General features: G+C 55.9%; 1 protein-coding gene across 22 annotated transcripts in view; it reads right to left on the reverse strand.

Moving 5' to 3' along the window:
* NCOR2 (nuclear receptor corepressor 2) overlaps positions 1 to 23,483 on the reverse strand; it is a 225,217-nt gene that overhangs the window by 160,634 nt on the left and 41,100 nt on the right. The window contains exon 1 of one of the 22 annotated variants that reach the window (XM_057525939.1): positions 16,678 to 17,139. The exons of the other annotated variants lie outside the window; for them this stretch is intronic. The gene's annotated coding sequence lies outside the window, so the exon portion shown is untranslated. Of the gene's footprint in view, positions 1 to 16,677; positions 17,140 to 23,483 lie in introns of those variants that run through there. 22 annotated transcript variants of the gene reach the window in all.

The raw sequence follows: 23,483 nt of genomic DNA on the forward strand, positions 1-23,483 counted from the left end.
AGCCAGCACTGGGGCAGGGGTGGGGGGATGGGACAGGACTTGAGGACAGAAGCAGTTCTGGGGTGTGAGGTTAAGCTGCTACGGAAACACCAGCTAGAATGAAGCTGACTGTTCCCACCTTGTGTTTCTAGCTTCTGGCATGCTGTAAACATCGGGGACCGGCCAAGCATTTGATGGCCACCTTCAGCAGGGGCTCATGGCACAGAACAGATGCCCAGGAACCCAGCTCTGAACTAAGACATAAGATGAAGGGGAAGTGGCATGGGTGAGCCTCGCCCGGCCTGGCTCACAGGAGCCTGTATGGCCCACGTGGACAGGGGCGAAGGCAAAGTTCCTGCCCCCCCCCGCCCTGGCTGCTCCCCATTGTCAACCACGCTTTATAGGCACCTCCTGCGGGACAGGTGCCGGGACGCAGCAGCAAATAACAGACCCAAACTCCCCGCCCTCGCGGAGCTGACGTTCCACTGGGTGAGACGGGAGTAATTATCGGGTGGTGGGCAGTATCTGTGCTATGGGGAAAAATAGAAGCGTGAGGTGGGTAGGCAGGGGATGGGGGGTGAGGTGCAGTTTTAAAGTGGGTGGTCCGGGACAGCCTCACCGGAAGGCGTCTTTAAGCAAAGATGTGGAGGAGGGGAGAGAAGGAACCAGCAGATGTCTTGGAAGGGTGTTCCAGGCAGAGGCAACAGCAAGTGCAAAGGCCCTGAGGTGGGAGAGGAACAGCAGGGAGACCCGGATGGTGAAAGTGGAGGTCACATGGGGCTTTCACTCCAAGTGAGATGGGAAGGATGCCACACCTCTGGGCAGGGGTGACGTGAAGGGTCTCCTATATCAAACCTGCCCCTGGCATCTCTGGGCTCAAGGGAACTTCAGCTGTGCCCCTGTCAAGGAGCCATGGGTGCAGGCCTCTGTGCGTAAAAGGGCTGGCCCACCTGTAATCCTTACTCTATTAAAGGAGGAAGACCAGCTTCCTTGCCCCTTACCTGGCAAAGAGGTCACTGGGCTCCCTAAGGAGGAGCCAGGACCCCAATCACAGCCTGTCCTTGGCCCTGCCCGAGGGGCGGTGGCCTGGAGTAGCTGACGGTCACCATACTCAGAGCCAACTCAGGGTGCTGCCCACAGAGGTGCCACCTGCCCCCCGCAAGCTGGGACCAAGCTAAACAAACCCATGCCAACGGGGTCTCCACACATTCTGGCCAATCAGGAAATTATTTGGGTATCTACAATGTGCAGGCACTGTTCCAAACACTGGAGCTACAGTAGTGAACCAGTCAGACAAAAAGGCTTGCCAATCAGAGCTGGCATCCAGTGACAGGTCTGTCCCAACAGGGAAAGCTCTCAGCCAGGTGTTCACCGGGAGATGGATGGACGGAGGAGGAAGGAGAAATGGATGGGTGGATGGATGGACGGACGAAGGGAGAACGGATGGATGGATGAAGGACGGATGCTAAGATGAATGAGAGATGGATGGATAAAGGGAAGGGAGAGGGAGGATGGATGGATGGATGGATGGATGGATGGATGGAAAAGGTGATGAATGAGATGAATAAGAGATGGATGGATAAAGGAGAGACAAAGGGAAGGGAGAGGGAGGGTGGATGGATGGATGGATGGATGGATGGATGGATGGATGGATGGATGGAAAAGGTGATGAATGAGATGAATGAGGAGTGGATGGAGGGTTGGATGGATGAGGGAGGGAAGGAGGGGAGAAGGAGGAAGGATGGATGGATGGATGGATGGATGGATGGATGGATGGATGGATGGAAAAGGTGATGAATGAGGTGAATGAGGAGTGGATGGAGGGTTGGATGGATGAGGGAGGGAAGGAGGGGAGAAGGAGGAAGGATGGATGGATGGATGGATGGATGGATGGATGGATGGATGGATGGAAAAGGTGATGAATGAGATGAATGAGGAGTGGATGGAGGGTTGGATGGATGAGGGAGGGAAGGAGGGGAGAAGGAGGAAGGATGGATGGATGGATGGACTAATCAACCAATGCGTATCAATTTAACTGTTCCATTTTCCAGGGGTTTTCTGGTCTTACTTTTTTAACCAACCCCCAGAGCCAAGTGTGTCTTTTTTCCACTAATATCCCCACACGTCAGGCTCCCTACAAGCCACCATGGGGGACACAGACAAGCATCAACCTCCCCATGAACCTCCCCATGGCCCAAGCCCATACAAGTGCTCCCCAAGCCCCAGGCTGCTGGGCACAGAAACCCTGGGGAAAACTGCCTCTGGTCCCGAACTCCAGAAGCGCAATGGGAGGGACTCAAGGCCCACCCTCCCCTGGGCACCGCTTCTCCTCCTCAAGCCATAGCCAGCACCCCTCCCTCCTGGGGAAAAGGAGAAAAGAAAAGCCAGCCCACTCCAGCCTCAGAAACATCTCCCCTGTGGCCAGCGGGATTTACAGCCCCGGGTAACACGATCCATCACACCACACGCATGCGCCAAGCAACAGCCAGAAAAACAGCTTCCCGTGGGCCCAGAAGGTGGCACAGACCCCAGATCTGCTCCCGCCGGGCAGTTTTCCAGGGACCTGCTTCCCCCTCCCCATCCAGGTCAGCCAAGCCCCAGCGACCAGCTCAGCACGAGGCGTTATGAAGAGGATTTCACAGAAAAACCCCAATTTCTGGCTTCTCTGAAAACCAGGGACTCTCACATATTGCCAGCGGGGACGTAAGATGGTGCAATCTCTGCGGAAACCAGTCTGGCAGTGCCTCACTAAGTTAAACACAGAGACACCATATGACCCAGCAATTCCACTCCCAGGCATGCAGCCCAAGAAATGAAAACAGGTGATGAGACAAAACGAACATGAATGTTCACAGCAGCACTAGTCACAACAGCCAGAAAGTATCAACAGAAACAACCCAAATATCCATCAACTGATGAGTAGATAAATGGAATGTGGTCCATCCATTCATTGGAATATTATTTAGCCATAAAAAGGGGCATATAAACCATGAAAACATTATGCCAAGCCACATGGTGAAGGATGCCATTTATGTGCAATGTCCAGAAGAGGCAAATCCATCAAGTCAGATGCAGGCTGGTGGCTGCCAGGGGCTGGGGGAGGGGAGCATGGGGAGCGACTATTAATGGGTATTAGGTTTCCCTTGGGGTGACGGACATGTTTTAGCACAAGACAGTGGTGATGGTGACACACCACTCACTCTACTTCATGCCCACGAACCGTACACTTTAATATAGTTCAAATGGTAAATCGTATGTGTATTTTCCCACAACAAAATCACTTAGGGGCATGACAGGCTGGAGGCGGGCAGGAGCTACCCACATGGGATGGACACACCCTCTCCTGGTCAGCTATGTTCGTTTCTATCCCCAGCCTGGCCAATGGTACTCAAAGGCCAAGGGCTCAGTTCCCCTTCTCCGTCCGGCCTGGCTGGCTGGCTGGAGCCCTCACCTCCACCATCACTTCCCGAGAACCCTACCCCAACTCCAACTTGCCAGCCTGGGCCCCCACGAGCCTCTCTCTTCCTGCCGCTCCTGTGGGCCCAACGCCATGCACAACCACCGTCTGTTTGCTCGCTGTCTCCCCGGCCCCAGACTGAGCTCCTGACCTGCAGTTTGAGCCCCACCTGGTATCACGTGCATAGTAGGAGCCCTGGAGGCTGTGGGCTGTCACAGCCCCTCAGTCACTAAGGAAAGGTGGTACCCTCCAGCAGACCGCCCTGATCCTAGAGATGCACCCTCTCCACCAAGCCACCTCCTGCCCGCGCGTTGCTACGTGAGGAAAGTGGCCAAAGGGCTCCCACGTGTGGGAGGTGACCAAATGGGTTCAAATCCCAACTCTGCCACGATGTAGCTGTGTGACCTTGGGCACAGTCCCGACTTCTCTGGGCTTTATTGTCCCATCTGTAAAACTCTCTTCCAAGGGCCAGTGGAAAGAGGATTCATTGGGAAAAGATCTATGGGAAGTTCAACAGCCATAAATGAGTCCCCAAAACAAGAGCTGTGGCTGTTACTACCCTGCGCTGCTCCAAAAACTGGGACGAGGGAGGGAGGCAGGCAAGGTAACAGCCACGATAGTGATGATGTTACTGGCAGAGGTAGTTACCTTGACTATCCCCACTTTGCAGATGAACCAACTGAGGCTGGGGGAGGTGAGCCGACCAAACGGTAGAGTGAGTCCCTAATTAGGAGGTGAGACCAGGGACACCCACACCTGAAAACAGAAAAAGCAGTGGGTGCTTCCCGGGGTGAGCAGGGCCTCACAGTCTGGAAACAAGGAGAAGGGGGGGCTGCTCTTCCCAGCCCTCAGACCTTGTCTACACGACATCTCACTCATTGCCCTCTTGTTACAGATGGGAAACTGAGGCCCAAAGAGGGTCAGCAGGCTGGTGGTGCATGGCCAGACTCCGCCCTCCTCAGCTGGATCGCTTGGCCCACGTGGTCCAGGCGTCTGGGGAGGTGGGCATAGTGGCCTGCGCTGAGCCCAGGGGCCAGGCACCAGCTGGGGACGGGCACCAGCTGCACCAGGACAACCTGGTCCCGGGACAGAAATGCCGCTGCAGCCTGGCTGGGAGGCCATGGAGGAGAGGCGCCCAGACGCCACATCCTGCATCAAACCTTCCAGGGAAGGGACCTCCCTGGCGGTCCAGTAGTTAGGACTCTGCGCTTCCACTATACGGGGTACAGGTTCGATCCCTGGTCGGGGAACGAAGCTCCTGCAAGCTGCACGGCTCGGCCAACAAAAAGAAGAAGAAGAAAAAAGAAAAAAAAAAAATCTTCCAGGGGAAAACATGCCCCCAGCACCTGCCCCACATCTTACCTCCCTGAAAAAGGATCCCCAGCCACTGGGAGAACCTCCGCCCACCCCCTGCCACTGATTCTGCTTCGAGAAGCCCTCCCAGGTTCCTCATACCCGCCCCTTGCTACCGGCAGGATCTATCTCATCCACAGGCACCCACTCACTGGAAGAATCTGATTGCCCTCACCAAACATGATTGTCCCCGTTCAACAGATCAGGAAACCGAGGCTCAGAGAGGTGAACTCACTTGCCCAAGGTCACACAGCCAGAAAGCAGCCAGGCGTCATTCTGATCCGCAAAACTGCCAGCCCAGGCCCCGCACACCCCACGCCCCCTCCCAAAGCAAGCAGGGATGCGGCGCTGGTTGGAGCTGTCAAGGAGGCCCGTTTCTGTTTCCAATTTAATTGGTACGTTTGTGTCCGCTGGGCTGCGGCCAGCTCAGCCGCCTGGCCCTGCTTCCCTGCCAGGGCAAGATCTGCTCAAAATCACTTCCTCTGCGACTCTTTTTCTTTTTTCCCCTTTTAATTTTAAAAGGAAGAGAGAGAGAGGCTGAGAGAGAAACCACAGCCCTGACAAACCTCCTGGCACACCAGGTCACAGGGTTCCGCACGAGAACCCTTGCCTTGTGACGCGACCTCCCTCTGGGGTATTTCACAAACATTACGCCGGATTTTTCCTGGCTCTTCCTCATTAAGTTCTGGGCACCCCGGGAGGGACGTGGTTTCCATTAGACCCGGCTCCTCCATCTGGCCTTCCAAACGGCAATTTTCTCTGCAGAGGGAAGCGGGGTGTCTGGGCGGCGGCTGTGTGACCTGGGCAAACCGATTAATCCCCTGCCCTGAGGCTGGGATGGGGGGTGCGTCTATGAAGGGGGTCCCCAGGAGGACCCTGGGATTCGAAAGGATGAGGGGCTGGGGTCCTGGGTCCGTCCACTTGGCTGCCTGGGTGGGACTGAACCAACAACCGAAGAGAAAAGAGGCCACAGAACCCAGCGCTTGACATTCTGCTAAGTGAAATAAGCCAGACACAAAAGGGCAAACACTGTAGATTCCGCCCAAGTGAGGTGCCCAGAGGAGTCAGAGTCACAGAAGGTAAAAGGGAGGGTGCCAGGGCCTGGAGGAGGCATAGGGGGAGTTCGTGTTCAATGGGCACAGAGTTTCTGTTTTGCAAGATAAAAAAAGTTCTGGAGAGGATGATGAGGATGGTTGCACAACAGTGTGAATGTACTAAACACTACTGAACTGTACATTTAAAAATGGTCGAGATGGTCAGCTTTCTGTTATGTGTGTTGTGCCACAGTTAAAAAATTTTTTCTTTAAATTTTGAACACACACACACACACACCTCCTCCAGGGAGGACTCCCTGATTGCTAGCTAAGAGCACCCAGCTGCTCTGTGGTGGTTCCCACTGTCAGAGCAGCCCCCATGGAAAAAGACAGTGTGGCCAAGGGTGCTGCCTAGCCCTCAGCAGCCCCTCACAGCCAAGGGCTGAGTGGGACCACAGTCAAGGGCCGGTCTCAGCCCATCTCACCTCAGCACCCAATGGCCACGGGGCACAACTGGGCCTGAAGACCGGCGCCTCACAGCTCTGGTCCCTCAGAAGTCTCCACTGACCAGCTGCTTCCAACCAGATGGCCTGGACCCAGGGAAGGGCTGACCAGAAACTCTCTGCCCCTTGAGATGGGCCCCTGGACCCTGAAACCCGAGGCCAGGCCCAAAGCAGCTCTCTCAATGCCCGCTGGACTGCGGTCTCCACCCCACGGCTCACAGCCAGTGCAGAGACCCCGAGGGTGAGGGCGGCAGCCCCTGGGTTCCCACCAACTCCCCTGCACCAACATCTGGCAAACGTGTCCACAGCTGTGCAGCTGCCGGAAACGCCTCCTCCACACACACAAGCCCTCAAGGACGGCTTTACGAAGAATTTATGGGGTCATCCCTAATATTTCAGGGCAGCTCTCTGGGGGACGTCCTCCACCACATGTGAACAAGGACAAATGTTTCTGCTGCTAAGAATAGCTGCTCTACCCCGGGAGCCCACCCACTCACCAACCGCCCTCCCATGCATCCCCCCGTCCCGGACCCCCAGCAAACCACCAGTCTGGACCCCTGCAGGCCCACCTCCCACAGGCCTGGCTGGGAGGCCCCTACTGCCACCCAGACGCCCAGGCCGAGGGAGGAAGGATCCACTTTGATCAGCTCTGTCCAAATGTGGACGCAACCAGGCCACTGAATTAGCCCGAGGGCCTTCGTTGATGAGTGTCTGATGACGAGGAGAGATCAGGAATCCAAAAGGTCCTCCAGCCCTGCAGCCAGGAGTTCCAGACAGCCAACGGCTTCCATGCCCAGGAGCGGCAAGAGTGCCCCTGGGATTTGATGATCGGTTCAGGGAGGGAGGAGAATCAAAAAGGCTCCAGGGCGAAGGGTCCCAGGCCGGAAGCAGGGAGGCGGAGAGAGAAAGGAGGACTGTGCACTTCCACCAGCCTGGCCTGCAATACCCTCAGGCGACGAGGAGGGGCAGGTGGGGCTGCGTGCGTGCGTGTGTGCGTGCGTGTGTGTGTGTGTGTGTGTGTGTGTGCACGCGTGCGTGTGAAAGGGCACAGGAAGGGGGTGGCCCAGGGGATCACAGCTTCCAATTCTTTCAGGAGAAGAAAGTCTGATTTTGAGACATCCCTCAATTTGCAATTTTTATTTAAAAAACACTGACTCGGGGACTTCCCTGGCGGTCTAGTGGTTAAGACTTCGCCTTCCAATGCAGGGGGTGTGGGGTCGATCCCTGGTTGGGGAGCTGAGATCCCGCATGCCGCGCAGCCAAAAAACAAAAACATAAAACAGAAGCAATATTGTAACAAATTCAATAAAGACTTTAAAAATGGTCCACATCAAAAAAAAAAAATCTTTAAAAAAAAACAAAAACACTGACTATAAACCCAATGCAATAAATCAGTCTGACATCCAAATCCAGCCCTTGCACTGCCAGGATGTGACCTGTGGCTTCTGACATGTGGTCAGCTGGGAGCCACAAGAGAGGGTCCAGCAAAGCCTGGGGAGCTTCAGGGAGGGGGGATGGCGAGTGTCCGACCTGGGCAAAGGCTGGAGGCAGGGCCCGGGAGGCCCCTAATGACAACAGGGAGTGGGAGGGGCTGGGCCACTTACCCATCAGTGACACCACCCTAACCCCAACAGGACACACACTGGCTGTGAAAGGGGGGGCTGGCTCATCTCCAACACATGGAGCTGTCCATGGCAAACCAAACGCCAGCGTCCTTGGGCCACCAACCCTCCTGCAGCCCTCAGTCCTGGCCTTGGGGGAGGCTGACCCCGCCTCCCAGGTCTGGCCAATCAGCACCAGTCACAGCAGCACCAGCTGCAGTGATTGATTTGGGAGGGGCTTAACTCTCAAGCTGAGCTGATAAAAGTTCATTCCCAAGACTTGCTGGAATACGGGGAACAACAGGCTTACCTTCCACTGGGGCCGCTGAGCTGGGATGAGGCTGTGCTACCAGGGACTGGACGAGGAAAAGCACCTCGTCACCTGAGCCCCTAGATCCAACCATGCCTGAAGCTTACCTGAGCCTTTTGTGTTAAATACAGGAGAAGCAGGGAGTCTGACAATTGCAACCAAGAGACCTACGATAGCAACGCCCTAAAGCCCAACTTCTAAGCCCCATGAAATCTCCCCAGAATCAGATCTCCTCCACCCTCTGGTCTCCTCACCTGTACAGGTAGGGAGAGGTCTAAAGCCAGCCAGAAGGAGGCAAGGAGAACTGAGATGGAGCCCGGGCCAGACTCAACGTAGGAGGAAGGAGCCTGGGACACGCCTGCCCTGTCTCTCACCCAGAAGAAGTGGCGTCTCCCAGCCCAGTCCTGAGCCGTCAGTGGCTCTAATGGGGATACAGCAGACAGCGGCTTTGCAGATAAAGGTGCCCCTCCTGGCTGACTCAGATCTGGGTCACTCCTCAGCCGCAGGCACACCCCACCCACACTGCCCTGCGCAGTAAATTTAGCCTCCAGCCTCAGTTTCTGGAGTAACATCCCGAGTGCACTTGTCTCCCTCTCTCTCCCGCGCTCTTCCTGTCTCTCTCTCTCTCTCTCTCTCTCTCTCTCTCTCTCTCTGAACATCTGCTACCCTGAACTGAATGTGCTGATAAACAGAGGCCGGCTTGAGCAGGTCCCAGCAGCCCCAGCCAGGCCAGAAGGCAGGCATTGTCTGCAGCCAGGAGGCCAAGCGGGCTGCACCCACCTACCGGCGTGCCATGGGTCCCATTCCCACTGGGGCTTCAGTTCCCTGGGCTGTAAAACAGGCAGCTGCTCCTGGCCTGGAAGGTGGCCAAGGCTTGGACCAGCAGGTGGAGATCCTGACCCCGCCCCCCTCCACCCCATAAATGCTAATTTCCACCATCCCTTTCCTCCCGGCCTCCACGCGGCCACAGACTTGTGCCGGCTCCCACTTCAAAGACAGAGAGACTGAGGGTCTGGGAGCAAAGAAGCCTGTCCAATGTCCCACAGATAGGAACGCGGCCAGGGAAAGATTAACAAACACGGCTTCTAGCTCCCAGGTTCTAAGCAGTCACTATATTAGATCCAAGGTGAGCACCTCGCACTCATGATCACAGCCAACCCCTAACACGCTGTTCGCTGGCATCAGTTCATCTGATCATCCCAACATCCCTGAGAGGCAAGACTGAGGCACAGAGAGGCTAAGTAACTGGTCTGAGATCACACAGCAAGCAAGTGGCACAGCCTGGATGCAAACCCAGGCAAGCCCTCTCCAGCGTCCACCTCTTATCCAATGTGTGATGGGACCCCATCACCTCTGTGCCCCTGCCACCCTGCTCAGGCTGGGGGAGACCCATCTACCCTACCAGGCTCCAGGTGTCACACCCAACATCACCGCTCATGGGTCCAGGTCAAGTTTTGCCAGCTGGAGGCGACCACGGATCGCTGCAGATGGGCCGCGGCCATCTCCATGTCTAACCAGCCAGCCCCCAAAGCTTGCCGCAGACCACCGACCCCAGGCCTCAGAAGGGGAAGGCAGGCAGCATCCTCGCCTCCACCCCAGCCCCCGGCCCTTATCAGGACCTGGAATCCTCGTTGCCAAAGTCCTGCTGCCTTATTTCCCATCCCCCCACAAGCCCAAATACAAGGTCCATGAAAGCGGGGACCACATCTGTTTTGTCCATCACCAAGGCCCAGCATGCTGCACACAGCAGGCGCTCAATAAATGCTTGTTACATCTACAAACACTCTAAGAGCAAAATTCCAGGCTCTGAGCTGAAGCTCAAAGACCACTTTGTAAACAGAGAAACTGAGGCCAAGACAGGATCTACGTAAAGCCAGATTTCAGGGTGTCATCTACACTGGGCCAACGTGTTCCAGAAACTGATCCACGTCTACACTGCCTGCTCCATTTTCAAGGTGTCGCAGGACTCTGATCCCTCCCTCCTGGGAGCTGCAATGCCAGCCCATCCATTAGCCATGACTGGGACTCTGAAGGCCGTCACCACCACGGAGGGGCTGTGTGGCCTTCTCCAGGTAGCCTGCCCTCGCTGAGCCTTGGTGTATCCATTTCTCAAGGGCACCTGGCAAATGAGGCAGCTTGCTGGGGGATGGCTGCAATCTGGGTGCTAGGTGAGCTGCCAGGCATGTGGGGAATGGGCATTCTGGGCTTGGGGAGGGGTCCAGCGTGGAACCAGGGAGCCTCGTGGTCCTGGGCCACATCCTTAGGGGCGGGAGAGGTAGCAGCAGGCAATGGGCGGGTTCCGGAATTTGTGGATTTGGCTTCTGAGTGAGGGAGGCGGGCTCCAGGTTCCTCAGGTGGGGCTCCGCACACCGCTGGGCACCCAACCGCCTCACTTTGTCCTGGGCCCTCAGGCTTGGGTGGGGAAAGGCATCACACAAACCCCTCCCAGGGAGAGCTCTCCCAACCTCCAAAGACTGGGGACCACCGGGCGGTATTAGTTTCCCTAGATCCACTGTAAACAAATCATCACAATCCGGGTGGCTTAAAACCACCGAAATTTATTCTCTAACTGCTCTGGAGGGCAGAAGTCCGAGATCAAGGTGTCTGTAGAGCCACACCCTCCAAAGCCTCTAGGGAAGGATTCTTCCTGGCCTCTTCCAGCTCCTGGCGGCTCCAGGCATTCCTTGGCTTGTAGCTGCATCCCTCCGGTTTCTGCCCATCTTCACACGGCCATCCCTCCTCTGTGTGTCTTCTTCCTCTTTCTGTCTCTCGTAAGGACACTGGTCACTGAATTTAGGGCTCACCCAGGTAACCCAGGATCACCTCATCTCAAGACACATCTGCAAAGACCCTTTTTCCAAAGCAGGTCACATTTAGACGGGCTGGGTATTAACAGGTGCACATGTGTTTTGGGGGCCTCCATTCACCCCACTACACTGGCCTCAGCTTTTTTCTGATTGCCCACCTACTGAGAGCTCACTCCCTGTTCGGCCCGACGGCCAAGGCCCAGCACAATCCCCATTAAGCAGATGAGAAAACTGAGGCGCAGAGAGTTAAGCCACATGCCCAGGGTTTGAACCCATTTTCTCTGAGCAGGGCACAAGGGCCTCCCTCCCGTTTAGAGGAAGCAAAAGGCTCTCACACCCACGCCTCCAGGAGAGGGCCCACCGCTGATGACTCACTCCCACTTCACAGGCCAAGAAGTGGTTCCGCATTGTTGAGGGGGTGGGGGGGCGGGGAAGGACACAAACCCCAGAGTCTCAGTTTGCTCCTGCGTCAAATGGGAGCAAATCCCACCTCCTGAAGGATGAAAGGGGGTCCTGGAAGGCGAGAGCCTCTGCCCCCTGATAATCACCACCCCTGGTGCTGGTCACACAGCTGCCCACCCAGCCTCCCACCTCAGCACAGAAAGGGCCATTATGACATCACAGGCCTGGAATTATGTTATTAGCCTGGGAAGGAGGCCGGACCCAGGCACAAAGGGCTCATTGTCATGTAAATCCACGACTTGGGGGGGTAGGAGGCAGCCCCTCCTGCCTTCCAGCTTCAGAGCTGCGCTGAGAAACAGACTCTCAGCCTTCCAGAAGAGTTCGGGCATCTCCAGGCCTCGGAGGCTCTCTCAGACTGGGAAGTGGGCCCTTTCCCAGGTCTGAGCCAGATCCCTGGAAAATAGCACCTGCTCTGAGGAGGGTCCCCAAAAGAACCTGGGTTCCAATCCTGCCTTCTCTACAGCTGTGCCACTGTCCTCTGAGACAGGGATGGCCAAAGCGACTCTGAGGATGAAATAAAATCATCTCAAAGAGCTGAGCAGTGCCCTGGGCACAGAAACAACTGCATAGGAAATGCCACTACCTATTTTTTTAAACTTTTTATTTTATATTGGAGTAGAGTTAATTAACAATGTTGTGTTAGTTTCAGGTGTACAACAAAGTGATTCAGTTACACATATACATGTATCTGTTCTTTCTCAAATTCTTTTCCCAATTAGGTTATTACAGAGTATTGAGCAGGGTTCCCTGTGCTATACAGTAGGTCCTTGTGGGTTATCTATTTTAAATACAGCAGTGTGTACATGCACCACTACCTATTATGCCTCTGAGTACTGAGTGCCTGTGGCTGTGTGTCTTTGGGCAAGCTGCTTGCCCTCTCTGTACCTCATCTGGAAAGGGTGATTCAGGGCCCCCATCACAGGGGTGTTGGAAGGACTCAATACGCTAAGCTGTGCAGAATGCCCGCCCCACCTGGTCAGTCTTCAGCACATGAAGCAGATGCTGTCAGCACCCCTCCCCTGCACCCTGGACCCCTCAGGGCCCCCCCACTTTCCTTGCTCACCATTCCCACCTCTCTGACTATCTAGGAGGTGCAGACTTTCTGGGGATGCTTGGTGGGTTCCTACGGGGCACTCCTGAGCAAACACAATTACTGCTTTCCAAGGACTCTAGTTTTCCAAGAATGCCCCCAAATGCATTCTCAACCCCTGGGAGCAGAACGTCTGGGGTGCAGGGAGGTGAGCTCACCATGAATTCCAGCTCGAGGGGCCCGGGTCTCCCTAGCCGGAGCCCTCGCAGGTGTGCTTATCTGTCCCCATTCACCTTGAGGGGACAGGCCCAGGTCCACAGATTGTGGGGGACACTGAGTCAGGAACAACTGTTTGCTAAGCACCTACTATATGCCCAGTGCCAGGGACACAGTGGTGACGAAGATGAACAAAATCCCACGTGGAGGGTTTGGGGGGACACGGCTGATGGACATATGTAAGTCCCAGGTGATGACAGTGGCAAGGTGGCAGGAGTGATGATGGGGAGATGGAGGCCTCTCTCAGGAGGTGACATTTGAGCAGAGGCTCAGTGAGAGGAAGCTGTGAAGATCTCATAGAAGGGCGTCTCAAGAAGAGCACAGCAAGTACAAAGGTCCTGAGGCAGGACCATGATCGGGGCTTCCAAGAAACAGCAAAGAGGCTCGTGGGGCTGGAGCGCCCCTAACCCCCCCACCCAACTCCCCACCCCTCCAGGCTCTGCCCAGCAAAGCCAGAACCTGAGATGCTCAGCTGTGACTGATGTCCTCCCTGCCAACACAAGCCTCCATCACTCCAACATGACGGTGGAACCCCTCTCAGCAGCTCAGACCCCCGCCCCGGGTCCTACAGGCACCCACGTGTCTCCAGCCTGGGATACTCTGAAACCCTCCAGAATCCTGAAGCACAGAACGTGCCCTTCCTGGACCTCTTGGGATGCCCCAGGGCCCACACTCAGTTACTAGCCGGTTCTAAGGGGCACAACCACCTGCTGACCCTCTCCCAGGAGCCCCTGGAGAAGCGTCTACCCTCGGATCAGCTTTGGCCGGACAGAAATGCTCTTCTCACGCTAAGTGCCAACGGAGATAACCCAGCTCACTCTAGGGTGAGCTGGTTACACCCCAAAGGCCTTCTCACCACTGCTAGAGGCAGGAAGGAGTCCGAGGGAAACCAGTACCTACCACAGGGAACAGCAGGAGGTACGGCTGCACCCACAGGACAGAGCCAGGAGGTCAAAGTGCTCAGAGTAAAGGCGAGGTCAGCCGCCCCAGAAGTGAGCCCACAGACAGAGCTGAGAACAAGTCCCACCGTGGGGCTGCAAAGACAGGCCTCAGAGGAGGTGACTGAGACGTGGGAGCTCTGGGTGGGCCCAGGAAGTGAGAGAAGGGGCCCAGAGTCTAGGCTTTCTGGCTTTCACAGGTCATGAGCCCAGCCCCCTGTCCAGCTGACAAGTGGGGAGAGAAGAAGGAGGGGACCGAGGCTCAGAGAGGGCAAACAACCTCCCCAGGGTCACCCAGCCAAAGAACCTCCACACACAGGCTCTGGCTTGGGGTTTGAGTCCCAGCTCCGGCCCTTACAAACTGTGTGCCCTTGGGGGGGGTCACCTGACCCGAGTCTCAGTGTCATCCTCTGAGAAGTGGGGCTCATACAGCACGCTCCCTTCCTGTGGCTGATTTCGGTATGAAATGAGATCGTGCGGGGCCAACCACAGCCATCACATCAGGGTTATAACAGTACTAATGACAGCACCCCTCGCCCCTCAGCACGTGCCAGCACCTTCCTAAGCACTTAGCATGAATCAACACATCTAATCTTCGTGCCAACCCTCTGAGGTACCAAACACTACCCCCCTTTTACAGATGAGGAAGACTGAGGCACTGCAGGGTTATGCCACCTGCTGTAATTCACACAGCTACAAAGGAGCACGCTGAGATCAAACCCAGGACAGCCAGGCCCCAGAGCCTGTGCTCTCTTTCTTTTTAGATCACTGTAGATTCACATGCAGCTGTAAGAAATAACACAGCTGGATCCCATGGACCCTTTAGCCAGCTCCCCCCAATGGTATCATCCTTATAATAGCTGCAACCAGGAAACTGACATTGATGCAACTGGCCTTATTCAGATCTCGGGGGTTTACATGTGCTCACTTGTGAGCGTGCGTGTAGATCTATGCACTGTTATCTCAGTGTAGATTCGTGTGGCCACCACCAACGACGCAGGACAGTTCCACCGCAAGGGTCTCCTCTGCGACCTCTGGTCTGAGCCACCACATGTGACTGTCTTTCTCAGTGGATGGGGGATCGAGTCCCCAAGACCCTCAGGGCAGGGCAGTGGTGGAACAACACAGCTCTGTGGCTGACCCAGGTGGGCACTGAGGGCTTGGGGGCAGCAAAGGGACATTCGTGGGATCCTCTGCTGCACAGGCCTTTCCCGAGGTCCCCAGGAGAGGCCTGAGGACAGTGGGACAGCGGGCAGCTGGAGTGGGCAGCCTGGACACCAGGGAATTCCCCACTGGCTCCTGCTGGCCTCAGAGGAGAGGCCCCGAGCCAGCCACTGGCCCAGCATCCGGTGTCACTTACAAACACAGGACAGTTGCCACCCTCGGCGGGAGAGCCAGCCCTGTGCACCCGGCCCCCAGCCACGCCAGGCACTGTCAGGGTGTCTGGCCCAGGCTTGGTGAGGGACGAGGCAGAAATAGGCACGCACTGGGGAAGCCCCAGGGACCGCAGCCCAGGTCCAAATGCAGACCGAGGCTGGGGCTGGGGAGGGACCCTTCTCACCTCGCTGGGGTTTCACTTCTATAAAATGGGAGGGCTCTCAACAGGGAAGAAAAGAAGAACCGATGGAGACCAAGATGTAACTAACTTAATGCAAGCTTGTGGTCTGCACTGACGGAGTCTCCCCACGCCTGCCCGCTTGAGGCCCCTGCAGGTGTGTCTCGGCTTTCCCCAAGGCAATGTGTGGGCTGCTCTCCCTGAATGGACAGGAGAACTGAGGCCCCATGGGGTTCCGTGACCTGTCCAAGGTCACCCTGTCTGTGAGGGGTGGGGCAGGGACCTTTCATTAGCCCCCTTACGCCATTCAACAACTTAGAAGACAGATGAAGTATCCATTTGCCAGATGGGGAAACCGAGGCTCAGAGCTGTGAAGTGACTTGTTCAAGGTCACACAGCCGGGATGTGAACCCAGGCAGTCTGGCCACAGAGCGAACCAGGAGGTTGCATCCCTCCCCCCACCTCATCCTCACGCCTGTGTGGCCCCTATTACGGCCCCATTTGACAGGCAAGGAAACTGAGGTTCGCACAGGGGAGGCCCAATGTACAAAGGGACAGAACCAGGATTCAAACCCAGGTCCGTGGCAACCAAGCCATGCCGTCTGGGAACCCAGCCCTCCCTGGCCTGTGCTCACACGCCCCACGAGACGTCCCGCTGCCTCCCAACGGCCCCGGCGCACCCAGACCTCAGGACAAATCACTCCCTCATCCCCTCCGCTTGCAACTGAGGGCTCCTTGTGAGCTCGGGAAGCCCTTCCAACTTTCCAGTGTTTATCCGAGCTCCTCGCTGCCAGGTCCCTGGGCAAGCCTGGGCCAGTGGCGCTGATTTCAAACCAGACACGGGCACTCAGCCAAGAGCCATGGCGGTGGGAGCCGGGCGCCGGGACAGCCGCAGCGCTGCCTGCACCTGGCCCCCTCCCCTGCCCGCCCCCAAAACCCCCAGGCCCCCAACCCAGCCCCGGGGCCAGCACCGATGAACAGACGCCAGGAGCACCAGATCCCTGGTCCTGCCCGCTCCCCCGCAGGGACGTGCGCGGTACGGGGGCTCCAGAAAAGCAGCACTGCGCCCCCCACGCGTCACTCCCATCCTCCCGGGCCACCCGCCTGCCCAGCACCCTTTCTGGGGCTTCAGCAACTCTGATAAGGCATCAGGGACCACTGTGCCCCAGCCATCGCCCGCCTGCCGGGGCAGAACCGGGGCAGAACTGGGGCGTCAGAACACAAGCCCATCGGCCACCAAATGGGTTCCCCGGCGCAGGTCCCGGTCCTCCTGCCATCTGTGGCCCCCAATCTCTGCCCCCTCTCCCCCCGCCGGGCGGCCGGGTCACACCGCATCTCCCTGCCCACTGCCAAGCCCGGAAACTTCTCTTACCCGAGCACATGACCGGCCTCTCGCTCACGTCAGCTCCAAACACAACTTGAAGGAACTCTCCCACAAAACCAGAAAAAACAAAAAGAAAAGAAAAAGAAAGAGGGGTAGAAGGTGCCAGCAAGGGGGTCAGCGGAGTCCACACGCACACATTGTTCTGCTGGCTTCCAGAGGACACACCGCGTCCAACCTCAAACCCATCCTTCCTCCAGGGCTGACCCGGGAGAGGGGCGGCCCCACCGAGCAGCCGTGCCGCCTTCCCGCGAGACTGCGGTCTCCCGCCCCGGCTGGGGGGGGCCCTGCAGCCGGCCCGGCGCCCCAGGCCCCCGGCCCGATGCCCCCCCTTGGATGGGGTGGGCAGAGGTCCCCCAGGGACCACCCACGGGACCACCCGACCCACAGCAGGGTGAAAGCGCGGCGTCGGGCCCCAGGATCCCTGCTTGCCTCCTGCCCCTCCGGGCCTATAAACACAGGGAATTACATAAGTCCACTCCTCTCGTTGGGAAGCCAAAAGTACGAGCTTTTTCTCCTAGCCTTGGCAGTAAGTAATAATTCCTCATCGCCATGGTAACCCTGGCGGGCTTCCAGCCGACACTCCGGGAGCTGAAACACGGGGAGGCCTTTTTATAGCTCGGTAGAAAAACCTCCTCACTGTTCACCGCTCGCAGGCGAAAGCGAGCTCCAGGCCAGCGTCTCGTCCTTAACCCGTCTCCTCCCAGCCGGACCGTCCACCCGGAGGGCGGCATGGCCGCCCCGGCCCGGACCCGGCGTGAACCGAAGCCGCTGCCCCTGTCCCTTCCCGGCCCTCCTGTCTCCAGGGTGACATGGCCACTGGGCAGGCTCTGTCTTTAAAATATTTCTGTCCTTGTCATCTCAGGAAAAGCAAACATGACCCCCTCACATTGGTATTCTGAACCAGGGTCGTAACAGTGACAGGCCCAGAGGGTGAAAAAAGACACAGTCACAAACACACACACACGCACGCATACACACAGTCCAAAATGGACGGCTTGGTGGTCAGCCAGGGGTCTGAACCTTGGCTGCAACTAGCTGTGTGACTCAGAGACGGGTCTGAGCTTCTCTGGGTGTCAATTTCCCACCTGCAGCCGGGCAGGCTCTGCTCTGCTTCTCCAGCGCTCCGAGCAGCAGCGATGAGGTGTCAGGGGAAGCTCCAGAGGGATCTCCAGATTCGCTCCCCTGCCCCCAGCAACCAGGAGTTGGGCCCAATGCTGTCTGCCTGACATGGCACCCTGAGTGATGCCAAGGGGTCCCACGGGGTACAGATGCAGGGACAGAGCACAGCGACTGCAAAGGTCTGGAGGCCGGATCGAGTTTGGTGTGCTGCAAAAGCACAGAGAAAAATGGTGTGGCCGAGTGCAGTGGTGAAGCGGGGAGAGCATTAGAAGTCAAGGTCAGGGAGTGATGGGAGAGGAGCGGGGGAGGGAAAGCATGAGAACTCTGGGCAAACCATGTAACTCCGTGGACTGGAGACCCTCCCAAGAATAATAACGACAACGACAGTTAACAGTAACACGTACTGTGTGTCCAGCGCTGTGTAATAAGCACTTCACATGTTAACCCATCTGTCCTCAGGACAGCACAACAAAAGGCAGGGGCACCCAATATACAAAGAAGGAACTAGGCCCAGAGAGGTCAAGTGGCTTGCCCAAGGTCACACAGCCGGAAAGTGGCTGAGCTGAGGTTTGAACCAGGCAAATCTGGCTTGCATCAACCCTGCCATTGGATATAGTCAGCAGGGATTCATAGAGTGTTTGGGGCAGATCACATTTGTATGTGACAAAGGTCCTTGGCCACTGAACTGGCCGGGGGACCGGAATGGCCACTAGGTGACCTGTGAAGAGGCCCACGTGGAGGCCACATGTGTGCTGACTTTCATCAGTTCACCCTCCAGCCTCTCCCAAAAAAACACCCTCCAGCCTCTCCCAGAGTATTGTGGAAGAATTCTACAGATCTGCCTTCTTTTATAGGTGGGGAAAACGAGGCACAGAAAGACGTGAGCAACCAAAAGGTATATTTTTAGACCAAAGATCCCGCCCATTGACTTTCACCCTGACTGTCAGGAGACCATGAAACTCAGGAATGGGCCAAACCGGGCCCACCAAAACACGGGCAGGCGGCGGAGCCCAAAGCTGCAGGGTCAGAACGCACGGGTTCCTTTTGTTCTTTTCTGTTTCTTTTGACACAGACCTGCACCCAGACTTTCTCAGAGGTTGGCCCTGGAATCAGGAGTAACACATCCACAACCCCACCAGAGTTATTTATGCTTTGGGCAGGTTTGATGCGGGGCTGTGTCATTCCGGGGTCACTTTTTGTGTCTCTCTCCTCCAAGAAGCTGGGGAGCAAATGGTTTGCTGAGTGACTCTATGAAGATGGCAAATCATCACAAACCAGAAACAGCCCCTGGCAGCCCCCTCTAGGCAGAGCCAGTCACCGAAACCAAGTTTCCATTCAGAATAAGTTAGTGTGTGGTCGTCCGCTTAGCAAAAGAAGGTCTCACCCCCCAAGCCTCTGATGGTGAGTATCCCTCGGTGCTCTGAAAACAAATCAAGATTCACCAACATGTACTTCTAGGAACCTGTCTTCGGGCAAAGCTTTGGACGGTGGAAAAGGTAAGAGAAGACGTTACAGGATACACTGTGATGGGGGCCACAGAAGCATGGGGTCCCCAAAAAGAGGCAGGAGGGGTCCCTAGACCGACTGGCCCTGGGTAAGACCCCCAGCCTCTGCAGACATCAGTCTGCTCAGCTCTGAAATGGGGCACACCTGCCTGTTGTCTCTGTCAGGGTTAAGAGAAACTACACTTCTGGGGGGGCTCAAGGGACCAGAGGAGACCCACAGTCACGGCTCCTGCTCAGTATCCAGCTCCAAGTGGAAGGGATCCCCACTCGCTCCCTCCCCACGTGGCTGCTTCCCGACCCGGCCAGTCTCCGAGATAAGGTTGGAAGCAGGGGGACTTCCCTGGTGGCGCAGTGGTTAAGAATCCGCCTGCCAATGCAGAGGACACAGGTTCGAGCCCTGGTCCGGGAAGATCCCACATGCCCCGGAGCAACTAAGCCCGTGCGCCACAACTACTGAGCCTGTGCTCTAGAGCCCGCGCTCTAGAGCCCGCGAGCCACAACTACTGAGCCCGCGTGCTGCAACTACTGAGGCCTGCGCGCCTAGAGCCTGTGAAGCCCGCACACCGCAATGAAGAGTAGACTCCGCTCACTGCAACTAGAGAAAGCCCGCGTGCAGCAACCAAAACCCAACACAGCCAAAATTTAATTAATTAATTAATGTTTTAAAAAAGGTTGGGAGCAGGGTGGGGGCTGGGGGATGAGAAAGAGAGAACGAGCTAGAAACATCCACCTGTGTTTTTACCTCTTCCTCTCCTTTACTGAACCCCAGTGCTCCCAGATTTGGGCAGGTGACTACCCCCTCCCTGGGCAGCCTAGGTTTCCTCATCTGAAAAGCCACTTACAAGATGATCTCGTGGATGTCCATCCGCACAATGAGAGATTCTTCAGCCATAAAAAGGAATGAAGTACTGATTCATGCTACCACATGGACGAACCTCAAAAACATCATGCCAAGTGCAAGAGGTCAGACACAAAAGGTCACATTTTGTATGATCCCATTTATATGAAATGTCCAGAACAGGCAAATCCAAAGAGACAAAGCCAACTGGTGGCTGCCAGGGGCTGCGAGGAGGCAGGATGGGCAGTGAGTGCTGTTGGGTTCAGAGTCCCCTTTTGGGGTGATGGAGATATTTCAGAAGTAGACAGAGGGGTTGGTTTACATCATTGTTTTTTTTGTTTTTGTTTTTTTGGGGTTTCTTTGGTTGCACCATGCGTGTGGCATGCAGGATCTTAGCTCCCCGACCAGGGATTGAACCCGTGCCCCCTGCAGTGGAAGCGCAGAGTCTTAACCACTGGACCACCAGGGAAGTCCCTGTACAATGGCTGTTTGTTTGTTTGTTTGTTTATTTATGGCTGTGTTGGGTCTTCGTTGATGTGCACGGGCTTTCCCTAGTTGTGGCGAGCGGGGACTACTCTTTATTGCAGTGCTCGGGCTTCACATTGCGGTGGCTTCTCTTGTTGCGGAGCACGGGCTCTAGGCGCGCGGGCTTCAGTAGTTGCGGCATGCGGGTTCAGTAGTTGTGGCGCACATGCAATCTTCCCGGACCAGGGATCGAACCCGTGTCCCCTGCATTGGCAGGTGGATTCTAAACCACTGCGCCACCAGGGAAGTCCCAACATTGTTTACATACTAAAAAAACCCAATGAATTGTGCACTTTCAAATGGTTAATTTTACGTGATGTGAATTTCGCCTCAATTCAAAATAAATAAAAAGGTGGTTTGGTTGAATGGACACCATTCCAGTCCAGTTTACTGACCTTCTGAAAGCCGTGTCCACCTTTAAGAGTCCCTGACCTCAGGCCTGGAGACATCAGACATTCAACAAACATTTATGGAGTGCCAGCGATATGCATTGGGCACGAAGAATAAGCAGGAACAAGACAAAGATTCCTGCCCTCGTGGGGGTAACTTGGGGAAAGGTGAGGAAGTCAACCACAGATAAAGATGTGATGAAATTCAAGGAATGACAGCAGCTATGGACTGGGGGTTTCTGAGGTGGTGACAGTTCAACAGTGGCCTGGATGGAGTAAGAGAGAGAGGTGTGGAAACTTCTCAGAGAATAGTATCCGAGCCAAGGAAACAGCCAGGGCAAAGGCCCTAAGGTAAGGCTGCATCGCACTTGGTGAGTTCCAGGAGCAGTCAGGTGGCAGCGCAGCACGGCGGGGAAGGTCAGCCTACAGGGATCGTGTAGGTCTTCATAGTCCACAGACAGATCTTTAAGTGTGATTAAAATAAAATTCACAACTGCATTCGTTTCCTACGGCTGCTGAAAAAAATTACTACAGACTGGACGGCTTGCAGCGAGGGCAGGGTGTTCTTTCACAGTGCGGGAGGCCAGCTGCCCCAAATCAAGGTGTCAGCAGAGCTGTGTCCCCCCGAAGGCTCCTGGGAAGGATCCTTCCTTGCATCTTCCAGCTCCTGGTGGTACCAGGCTTCCTTGGCTTGTGTCCACATTGCTCCCTTCTCTGCCTCTATCTTCACACAGCCTGCTCCCCGGGGTGTCTTCTCTTACAAGGACTTTTGTCATCAGATTTAGGGCCCACCCGAATCTAGGATGATCTCATCTTAGACCATTAACTTGATCACATCTGCAAAGACCCTTTGTCCAAATGAGGTCACATTCACACGTTCCAAGTGGATATTTCTTTGGGGGACCACAACTCAACCCACTGCCACAATCAAGACTCACAATTCAGCAGCATCAAATGCCCGGAAACATCCCTCATCTTCCCTCTCCTTTCCACACTGATTCCAGGGGACCAGGCTGGAAGCTGCAGGGGCAAATGCTTGAGCATCTTGAGGAAATCATCCTTCCCCTCTCCCAGGGGGCCCCCTGCAGCTGGCCCTCTCCCGGCCTGCGCCAGACAAGAACAGACCCCAAAGAACCCAGACCCCCTTCCCTGAAAGACGTATCCATGAGCCACTCACAGGCAGCTGGCAGGAAAGGGGCCTCCCTGATGGGGAGCCTTTGCCCCTGAACGGAGACTTCCCCAGGCCAAATGCACTGCACTTCACTACTTCTTCCAGGCACAAAAGCATCACAGTTAACCCCTTGGCTGTTTTGGCTAAAGGTAGTGAACTGTCCCCTAAGGCTGGTTTCCCCTGTGCTGTTTTTATTTATTTATTTATTTATTTTTATTTATTTATGGCTGTGCGAGGGCTTTCTCTAGTTGCGGCAAGGGGGGGCTACTCTTCGTTGCAGTGCGTGGGCTTCTCATCGTGGTGGCTTCTCTTGTTGCGGAGCACGGGCTCTAGGCGCGCGGGCTTCAGTAGTTGTGGCACGCGGGCTCAGTAGTTGTGGCTCACGGGCTTAGCTGCTCCACGGCACGTGGGATCCTCCCAGACCAGGGCTCGAACCCATGTTCCCTGCATTGGCAGGAGGATTCTTAACCACTGCGCCACCAGGGAAGTCCCTGTTTTTATTTTTAAAAGGTGCCGCTCCCACCCACAGCAGCTGTGAGCTGGCCGCAGGCAGGGCTAATTGCTCACATCGAAGTGCAGTGCCATCCTGCAGCCAAGGGCACAGAGCAACTGGCAACGATGGCTGGGGCAGGGGACCCCACGCCTGGGCAGCAGAGGAAGGAGGAGGTGTCCAGAAAAGCTCCTGGCCACCCAGCCAGATGCCGGAACCCAACCCAGGAAGAACAAATTACACCAGACCAGGGACACACACTCCCAATGTGCCAGGCACTGGGGAGAACAGGTTTCACACCTGTCTGCTCCTTGATGCCTCACAACAATCCTACGGGGTGTTATCATCCCCATTTTACAGATGGGGAAACGAAGGAACAGAGAGGTGAAGTGACTTGCCCGAGGGCACACAGCTAGTAGTGACAAAGTCAGGATTTGAACACGGGGTGGGGGGGGTGTGATGCCCAAATCTACATCACTAAGCACTAGGGTTTACTATCTCTCAGAACACATTGAGCTCCTCTGGAGGGCTCTGGGAGAAATTCTGCAGCCTCAGGCCTCCACTTTTGGAAATGGTATCTCTCTGGAGGCATTAAATGTGAATTCTCAAGTCTTGGGACCATCTGTGACATTCCCTGGACCAGTCTGCCCAGATCACGGAGGACAAAATATTTTGAGATGAAAGTCACAGCTAAGAACAGAGGCCACAGAATGATGACAGCCAGCTGTGGCCAACAGGGAAGCTCTTTCTGGCACAC

This window comes from Balaenoptera acutorostrata, chromosome 13 (genome assembly GCF_949987535.1).
Source record: "Balaenoptera acutorostrata chromosome 13, mBalAcu1.1, whole genome shotgun sequence".
NCBI lineage: Eukaryota > Metazoa > Chordata > Mammalia > Artiodactyla > Balaenopteridae > Balaenoptera > Balaenoptera acutorostrata.